Source organism: Triticum aestivum, chromosome 6A (assembly GCF_018294505.1).
Source record: "Triticum aestivum cultivar Chinese Spring chromosome 6A, IWGSC CS RefSeq v2.1, whole genome shotgun sequence".
In the NCBI taxonomy this organism is placed as follows: Eukaryota; Viridiplantae; Streptophyta; class Magnoliopsida; order Poales; family Poaceae; genus Triticum; species Triticum aestivum.
The window spans coordinates 478,584,303-478,595,155 of NC_057809.1; positions in this window are offsets into that span (position 1 = coordinate 478,584,303).

A 10,853-nucleotide genomic window follows, 5' to 3' on the forward strand; every position below is an offset into this window, starting at 1 on the left:
TGTGAGTAGTCCTTGTCAATTTATCTTGATTATTTTGAGTTCTTCACTACATGATTTATAAGTATATATTCTCTCCAATCTATTAGTATTGCACTGGTCATTATTAAATAAATGACCTCCAGGAGGGAGTTGTGTATGTTAGTTGGGTTTAACCTTGCAAGTAATCTATATTACTGACAAAAAATAGAAAAAGACTTGTAATTGCCAGTAAGGATAAAAGATAGTTTCCTAGTTATTTTGGTGATGAGCCGAGGGTAAAGAGAATATACTATCAACATTATGTCACTTCGCTTAATGCAATGTTCTATTTTTTTACTTAATACTTAGATATGGATGCTGGATAGCTGGCTTGAGTGGAGTTTTAATTATAGATACAATTGGAAAACAATATATGGATACAATGACACAATGCTTATACGCAATTATGACATGCATTATCAATTATAAAAACTGTAATTTAATCAATGCACAACTCTATTTTGTTCATCACACATATTCTATGTTTTTTGGAGAGATACCACTAGTGAAGTTATGGACCAGTCCTTTATTACTCATAATTATAACCTTGTTACTTTCGCTATTTTTTTACAATCCGAAATGTTTTAGGTTTTTATTTTATAAATAAATTCCAAACATATGATACACTTATCCTTGTAACTAGCAAAGTTAGTGAGATTGACAACCCCATGTATGCCAGGGACCGAGAAAAAGATCATACTGTGTGCAGGTATTACCCATTGACTCGTCTTGGAATACATCATGGATGTATTACCTTGGTTCTTCATTGAGGAAAAATCTACTTCTTATTGCAAAACCTTGCACTTTAGGGCTCAACAATTCCCAATAAGGATAATATGACTCGGGAAAGATTAATGGCGCCATTGTCGGGGAGTAAACATTACAAGTCATATGTCCTAGACTCAATTATTTTACTTCCTTCCTATTTACTTTGCTTAGTTACTTTTTATTTGTCTTTAGTTCGCTTTTTTGCACCCGGAAACACTCAAACACCACAAAATGTTTGAATCCAACAAGTAGTTACTTTTGTTTTTTGGCCTGCTATCATCTCCACTTCAACTGAAAACACCAAGCTTTATGACGTTTCAAGAACTAATAATGATGATTTCATTAGTACACATACTGCTCCACCAACTAATAAGGCTAAATCTTATGAAATCAGCCCTACTTTACTAAACTTAGTGATGAAAATCAATTTCATGGTTATTACAATGAAGATGATGCCTCTCACTTGAATAATTTTGTTGAATTATGTGATATAAAAATATAAACAGTTAGAAGTTGTTATTTTCAAGTTAAAACTTCTTCCATTTTCATGATGAACTAGAGCTAAAGAATGGTTGTTATCTTTATCTAAGAATAGTATTAATTCACGTGCTAAAGGCTTTGTTTATTTGAAGACCTCCCACAAATTTGCATGGCTTGAAGCTTGCCTGAAACCTGCTTGGATATTGTTTGGTTCATGTCCTGAGTAAGCCCTGCCTATAGCATCTGATGGTCATTAGCCTGGTTGAAGCACCATGCATGGTTGTTACATGGCCCAGGCACCAAGCATCGAACGTTTGGTGCTAGCTATAGCCATTTGATGAATTGTGGACGAATAATACTTTGTAAACTAACAAAGAAATTGATTGCTAGCCAGGCTTGATACATATGCAAACGTTTTCACCTTTTCAGGCCCAGGCCAGACGCTACTTTTACCCACGCGTGGAGGTGTGGACTCCAACCAAACTAGCTCTTGATGTATTGATGCTTTCATTAGAAAATATTACACTCTAGCAAAAATAATTTAGAAATCTTATCATGAATTTCAAACAACTTCAGCATGAGCATGCTGTGCAAGCTTTGAAAGGAATGAAAACTATGACTAAAGATTGTATTACACATGGTCTAAGTGACCGGATGATACTACAAACTATCTTTGTTGGTCTTAACTTTCGTCCAAAATCTATTAGACTCTAATGCAGGTAGGAGCTTCTTGACAACCACTTTGGGAAGAGGTACTAAGTTATCTGATGAGATGATGGAAACTTATGGCCATTTGCACAATCAAAGAACTCCAGTTGGTAAGAAGGTAAATTATGTTGAGGAGATCCCTTGTTTGAATGAAAATGTTGATATGATTACACATATGCTTGCCACCAAACATGTTCCCAGTGATCCTCCATAGGTTTCTATTGCTTCACTTGTTGAACAAAATAATAATCAAGTTGATAATACCCCGCGCGTTGCTGCGGGAATCGATTAAAATATTTTTCATTGATTTCATTATTTGAAGCTTCCATTGTTGAATTAATAATATATTAATGTAGCGACTAGACCTCAAACAGTCTGATCTCTGTGCTGCGGTGTCATCCCTGGATCAGTAATGCTGACACCACACAGTACTCGGAGGATTTATAACAGAGTAGCAATCACACACTTATTACATCGAGTGTCCCCATAGAGAACTTATTATAATAAATATGGCTTAAGGCCATCTAATAACGATAATAGCGGAAGGCTTGGAAGATAAGTGAGTCCATCAACTCCAACGGCATCACTGAGTATAGAACCACGACCTAAAAACTCCTTAATCATCGTCTAAAAAGTCTGCAACATTAACGTTGCAGCCCGAAACGGGTCAGCACATGGAATATGCTGGCAAGGTAACACATAGAGAATAATGGAATGAAACAGCTATACTATATGCATATTTGGCTGGTGGAAAGCTCTATGGTTACTGTTTTTGCGAAAAGCCAATTTTTCCCTACTATAAAGGAATAAATTTAATTACTATCATGGTGGTTGTTAAACATTGAGAATGGTTGACAGCATTCTCAATCCCAATTAAGCATCATCATTAAACAAAACCCAACAAAATTAATTTAGAGTAACATGTTGAGATTCACATGATAATCCAGGTACTAGATACTCAAGATGTCCATAACCGGGGACATGGCTAACCATGATTAGTTTATTACACTCTGCAGAGGTTTGCGCACTTTTCCCCACAAGACTCGATCGCCTCCGTTTGGTTTCTCGCACTACATGGTGTTTGAGAAGATGGATGACCAAGACATAGTCTTTCAGAAGCGCTAGCACCTTACGATCGGGTAGACTGTACCACCTACATCTGCTAGTCTACCACTGTAAGAGTTCGCACGACTTAGTCAACTATGCTAGAGCCAATAATAGCTTGTAGCTGCATACGGAAGTTTCTAGTTTGAATAGTCTAATGATCCCTTTGAGCCTGGGTGGCGGTCCAAAAGAAAATAGGCAAGTCCTGGAATACCCAGGTGCCTCAATCCACCCAGACATGTATTTAAGTTGCCACCTTAGATAAACCATTAATTAACAAGATCACATCTGTCATGGATATCACTCACCCAATCCACGTCTACTAGCATAGCATGGCATAATAAGCAAACGTAGAAGTAACTCCCGAAGGGTTGATAATAAACAGGTAATAGGTACTACCTCAACTACTTCCCATCCCACAAGTTAATTAGATCCTAATCATGCAATGTGTGAGGATCAATATAATGCAATAAAACTGGGTAGTAGGGAAGGTCTGATCAAAGTGTTACTTGCCTTGATGATGATCCGGGAAACCTAGCGATTCGAAGTAACAAGCGGCGCACTCCGGGTACTCTATCGCAAACAAACAAACAAGCATACAATAAGTACTCATCTAATGCACAGGTAAAACTCAAATAAGAGATCTAACCAGAAGGTTCAACTTAAGAACTCCGGTTTACAAAAAGAATCAAATCAAACGAAGCAACGAAAGTCAAACGGCGAAAGAAAATAACTTCGTTCTACTAATCTAGATCTAGGGCAAATTTTACAGTTGCAAAAACTTGTTTAAGTTGATTAAACGGATAGAGGGTTTCGAGACGAAACTCTAGGCGCTTGAATCGCCTGATTCCGATAAACGAGCGAAAAGTTATACTAAAAAGAAAATCGGATCAGGAATCGCGATCAGAAAAATCATGGATTTAATCCGAGAAAAAGAAAAACGACGAACATTCGCTAGAACGAACGAACGGACGAACGCTCGCTATTTAAATAAACCGGAAAAACCGATCTATTTAAAGACAAACCGAATAAAAAAAAACCGACGAAAAACTGACGGAAAAATCGAACGGTTTTTTCGGAAAAAACGGCGCGGAAAACGAGGCGGCGGCGGACCTCGGGCGGTGTACGGCGGCGGCGGCGTCCGGCGGCGGCGCTGGGGCGGCTTGGGGCGGGGCTAGGGTTTGGCTCAGCCTCTACCCCATCTTATATAGCCTAACGGGCCGGGAGTCCTAGTCGGACACGACCCTAGGTTGGTTCATTGTTTTTTTTAAATAATTACGCGTAGAATAAAAATAAAAAGAAATACTAAACAGACTCCAAAAATTCTGAAATAAATTTTCACGGGCTTCTAAAATCAAGCCGCACAAGGTGAACATTTATTTGGAGCTTAAATGCAATTTTGAAAAACACACATTTTTCCTAAATTCAAATAAAATAACGAAAAACTTGGAAATAAAATCTTATTTGATTTTATTATTAAATCCTCAATATTTCTTTATTTTGGGAAAGCCATTTTATTCCCTCTCTCATATTTTTGTAATAGAAATAATTGATGATAAAATAAATAAAATCAAATGATCCTATTCTCAAAATTTGAGAAAACTCAAATATGAAAATAATGAATTCCCCAACTCTCCCCGTGGGTCCTTGAGTTGCGTAGAAATTCTAGGATCAAAACCAAATGCAAATAAAATATGATATGCAATGATGATCTAATGTATAACATTCCAAATTGAAAATTTGGGATGTTACAAACCTACCCCCCTTAAGATGAATCTCGCCCTCTAGATTCGGGTTGGCTAGAAAATAGGTGAGGGTGGTCCTTGAGCAAATCTTCCTCTCGCTCCCAGGTGGCTTCATCCTCCGTGTGGTTGCTCCATTGAACTTTGCAAAACTTCATAACCTTGCTGCGAGTGACTCGGCTGGCAAACTCGAGAATCTTAATTGGTTTCTCCTCATAGGTCAAATTGTTATCCAACTGAATAGTTTCCAATGACACTATATCTCTCAAGGATATGTCAGCCATCTCAGCGTGACACTTCTTCAACTGGGAAACGTGGAACACATCATGAACTCCTGACAATCCTTCAGGCAATTCCAACCTGTAGGCCACTTCTCCCATATGCTCCAAAACTCGATATGGTCCTACAAATCGTGGCGCTAATTTTCCCTTAACTCCAAAACGCTTTGTTCCCCGAAGTGGAGATACTCGAAGACAAGCTCTATCTCCAACTTCGTAAACTGTCTCCTTCCATTTAGAATCTGCATAACTCTTCTGTCTGGACTGGGCTATCTTGAGCCTATCGCGAATCAATTTCATCTTCTGTTCAGACTCTTTAATCAAGTCAGGTCCAAACAACTGGCGGTCTCCAACTTCGTCCCATGACAATGGTGTCCTGCACCTCCTTCCGTACAAAGCTTCAGAAGGGGCCATCTTCAAACTGGTTTGGTAACTGTTGTTGTAAGAGAACTCTGCATATGGCAAATTATCGTCCCAACTAGATCCGTAATCTAGCGCACAAGCTCTTAGCATATCTTCCAAAATTTGATTGACTCTCTCGGTCTGTCCATCTGTCTGTGGATGAAAAGCTATACTGAATTCTAGCCTGGTACCTAAAGTTTCATGCAACTGCTTCCAAAACTTTGAGGTAAACTGGGTTCCTCTATCTAATACGATACTCCTCGAAACTCCATGCAAACATATGATCCTGGTCATGTATATCTTTGCCAACTTAGTACTGGTGTAAGTGGTCTTTACCGGGATGAAATGAGCTACCTTCGTCAACCGATCGACTATAACCCAAATCGAGTCATAGCCTGAACGAGTCCTGGGTAATCCTGTGATAAAATCCATGCCTAACTTATCCCACTTCCGTTCGGGTATCGGCAATGGTTGTAACAATCCTGCTGGCTTCTGATGCTCTGCCTTTACTCTCTAACACACATCACAGACTGCTACATACTCCGCAATATCCTTCTTCATTCCGGTCCACCAGAAAATATCTTTCAAATCCAAATACATCTTGGTATTTCCTGGGTGAATCGAATATGGTGAATCATGTGCCTCTTGCAGAATCAACTTCCTAATCTTCGGGTCATTGGGCACATAAACACGGTCTTCAAACCATAGGGTGTCGTGCTCATCCTCACGAAATCCTTTAGCCTTTCCTTTGCTCAGTTTCTCCTTAATAGAGGCAATCTCCTTGTCAGTCTTCTGAGCTTCTCTGATTCTATCCATCAAGTTTGACTGAATCTCCAATGCTGCTATATAGCCTCTAGGAACTATTTCCACAAATAGTTCATGAAGATTTCCTGCTAACTCCCTTGGTATTTCTCCTGTCATTATTGTATTGACATGGCTCTTACGGCTTAATGCGTCGGCTACTACATTAGCCTTTCCGGGATGATAATGCAATCTCATATCATAATCTTTGATGAGCTCCAACCATCTCCTTTGTCTGCGGTTTAACTCCTTCTGCGTGAAAATATATTTCAAACTCTTATGATCCGTGTACACCTCACAATGATTTCCAATGAGGAAATGTCTCCATGTTTTCAATGCATGCACTACGACTGCTAACTCTAAATCATGCATAGCATAATTCAACTCATGAGGTTTCAGTTGTCTTGAGGCATATGAAACAACTCTCCCTTCCTGCATAAGCACTGCTCCAAGTCCTCGAAGTGAAGCGTCGCAATACACCTCATAGTCCTTGGTTTGATCTGGCAAAATCAACACTGGTGAGGTAACTAATCATTTCTTCAACTCCTGGAAACTAGCCTCACATTCCTCCATCCATTTGAACTTGGTATCTTTCTTCAACAACTCCGTCATAGGCTTCGCAATCTTTGAGAAATTCTCAATAAATCTCCGGTAGTATCCTGCGAGTCCAAGAAAACTCCGGATCTCCCCCACGGTGGTTGGTGCTTCCCATTTGGTCACGGTATCAACCTTAGCGGGATCTACTACTATTCCTTCTCCGGATATAACGTGTCCGAGAAATCCTACTTCCTTCAACCAAAACTCACATTTGCTGAACTTGGCATATAATTGATGTTCTCTAAGCTTTCCAAGTACTAAACGCAAATGCTCCTTATGCTCCTCTTCATTCTTCGAGTAAACCAGGATATCATCAATGAACACTACGACAAACTTATCCAAGAACTCCATAAACACTTTGTTCATCATGTTCATAAAATAGGCAGGTGCATTAGTCAGACCAAATGACATAACGGTATACTCGTACAGCCCATACCTGGTGGTAAAAGCTGTCTTAGGTATATCCTATTCTCGAATCTTCAATTGGCGGTACCCTGATTGCAGATCGATCTTGGAAAATACCTTAGCTCCTTGCAATCGATCAAACAGATCATTGATCATCGGTAGTGGGTACTTGTTCTTGATCGTAACTTCATTCAATCCTCGATAATCAACAACCATCCTTAACGATCCATCCTTCTTCTCCACTAGAAGTACTGGCGAACCCCAAGGTGAAGAACTTGGGAGCATATATCCTTTATCCAGTAACTCCTTAATCTGCTTTTTAATTTCCACCAAATCCTTTGCTGGCATCCTATATGGTCTCTTTGATATTGGCCCTGGGCCTGGCAGTAGCTCAATCAAAAACTCAATATCTCTATCCGGTGGCATGCCTGGCAACTCTTCTGGAAATACTTCAAGGAAATCCCTTACCACTGGTACTTCCTCCTGCACAACTCCTGTTAGGCAATTTACTTGTGTCCTCTTTGGCACATGTCAGGATACATACTTGATCCTTCTCCCTTCTGGGGTGGTAAGCAAAATTGACTTACTAGCACATTCAATATTCCCTTCATACTTTGATAACCAATCCATGCCTAATATCACATCCAATCCTTGGGATTCCAATACTATTAGGTCTGAGGGAAAGACATAGTTACCAATCCTTAATGGTAACCGATCACACCATAGACTAGCCATATATTCTGCTCCAGGCGAGGTTACTAACATGGGTGACCTAAGGGCTTGGGTTGACAGGTTATACTTATCCACAAATCCCCTTAAGATGTATGAATGCGATGCGCCAGTATCAAAAAGAACGAGTGCAGTAAATGACTTAAACAAAAACTTACCTATTACTGCATCAGGCTGAGCTTCAACCTCCTCCATGTTAACGTGGTTCACCTGTCCCCTATTGAAAGGGTTCGGCTTCTTCCCAGAGCTTCCATTGCTATTTCCATTTTGTATTTCAGGGCATTCATTGGCATAATGTCCGGTCTTTAAACACTTAAAGCAAGTGACTTGGCTCAGGTCTTTCTTGGCTGGGGTTGATGGGTTGGTGCGATTCTGGTCGTTGCTTCCTCCATTACCATTACAATTCATGGTGCCATTGTGATTGTGCGAGCTACCTCCTCCATGGGTATGCTGAAAATGTCCTCCCGGTCTAGGGGTAAAATGTGGCTTCTGCTGAGCTCCTGAATTGTACTTTCCTTGTCCATACTTCCTCTTGCAATTCTCAATTTGCTGCTGCTTGCCTTCAATCATAAGAGCACGGTCTACCAACTCCTGATAGTTGTTGAAGGTTGCTACCATCAACTGCATGCTCAACTCATCATTCAGTCCTTCTAGAAACTTCTCCTGCTTCGCTGCATCCGTAGCGACATCATCTGGGGCATAACGGGCTAACTTACTAAAGTCCTCCACATACTGGCCAACTGTCCGTCCTCCTTGGTGCAAGTTGCGAAACTCACGCTTCTTCATGGCCATAGCTCCTACTGAAACATGGGCAGTACGAAAGGCCTACTGAAACTGGTCCCATGTGACAGTGTCGACAGGGAAAGTGGCTGTGAAATTCTCCCACCATGATGCTGCGGGTCCTTCAAGCTGATGTGCGGCAAACTTCACCTTCTCCGCATCTGTGCATCCTGTTGTGGTCAACTCTCTAGCTGTCTTGTGGAGCCAATCATCTGCTACTATCGGCTCAGTGCTACTAGAAAACACCAGCGGATTCAGCCTAAGAAAACGCGCTAAGTGGTCAACAGGTGGTGGTGGTGGTGGGTTGTTGTTGTTGTTCCCCTGATTCTGATTCTGGACTAGCAACTGCATCAATGTGTTCTGCTGCTGGATCAACTCGGTGAGCTCCGGTGGAAAGGCAAATTCGGGGTCACGTCTCGGAGGCATCTAAGGGTTTAGAAAAGATGAGATGTAAGAATAGAGGGGGTCTAAAGAGAAAACACTACCCATATGCACATGAGGCAAAAGCAAACAATTCACTTCATTCAATCAAACAACGGCATACAATCGATCTAACTATCGCAAAAGTGCTCGGACTACTATATTTACATGGTGGACTACTACTACTTATGAGGTGGTCTACTAGAAATATTCTTCGGTTGCAGACTCCATGATATCTGCTCCAGCTTCATCAACATAATCATCATCGCTATCGTCTAGATCCGAATCGGTGTCGTCGATGATGATGTAGTCTTCCGGGCGAATCTCCTTGGGTTCTTCATCTTCTTCTACCGGTGTAGGGTCTCCCATAAATATTCCGATCTTCTTGATCAAATCGTCATTCTTCTCCACTAATACTTCAATTTCCTCTTCATAATCTTCACATGTAGCCTTGAGTTCTTCCTCCAGTTCCTTGATTCCTGTCTTTGCCTTCTTTAGGTCTATCATGTCGGCGCACATCTGGTTCTCCTGACGTCGAATGTGCTGGTTTAACTCCTGGATAAAAGCTGCAACTGATCTATCCCTTCTGGTGCTAATCATCTCCCAGTGCTCATCTCGGCGCCCACAAATCTGGTAGATAGTATCCTTGAGATCATTGGTAGACTTCTCCAATGCGTCCCATGGCGATGTGACCTGCCATGCTCTTTCCTAGACTCCAAGTTGGTGCATCAAAAGAAAACTCTATGGGCTCAGTGACTGGCATGAACGTTCTTCCTGGAACTTGAACTTGAATCATCTAGCGCTCTTCTTCAGGTAAAGTGGCATTGTAGGTTCCGGTGAAGCTTGGTACTCCTATGTTCAGGTATCTAGTGACTTCCTTCAAGTGTCGTCCAAAGGGTGTATCTTCATCCGGTTGCGTGAACTTATTCCTTGCATACGCCATCCTAAAGAGTAGAAAAGATGAGAGGTCAAAAGAGAAGAGGGTGAATAGTGTTCTAGGTTTTTAGCTTAGTGGTCGTGTCCTACAGTCAGCGTGTGCTCTGATACCATCTCTATAGCGACCAGACCTCAAACAGTCTGATCTTTGTGCTCTGATGTCATCCCTGGATCAGTAATGCTGACACCACACAGTACTCAGAGGATTTATAATAGAGTAGCAATCACACACTTATTACATCGAGTGTCTCCATAGAGAACTTATTACAATAAATATGGCTTAAGTCCATCTAATAACGATAACATCGGAAGGCTTGGAAGATAAGTGAGTCCATCAACTCCAACGACATCACTGAGTATAGAACCACGACCTAAAATCTCCTTAATCGTCTTCTAAAAAGTCCGCAACATTAACGTTGCAGCCCGAAACGGGTCAGCACATGGAATATGCTGGCAAGGTAACACATAGAGAATAATGGAATGAAACAGCTATACTATATGCATATTTGGCTGGTGGAAAGCTCTATGGTTACTGTTTTTGTGAAAAGCCAATTTTTCCCTGCTACAAAGGAATAAATTTAATTACTATCATGGTGGTTGTTAAACATTGAGAATGGTTGACAGCATTCTCAATCCCAATTAAGCATCATCATTAAACAAAACCCAACAAAATTAATTTAGAGTA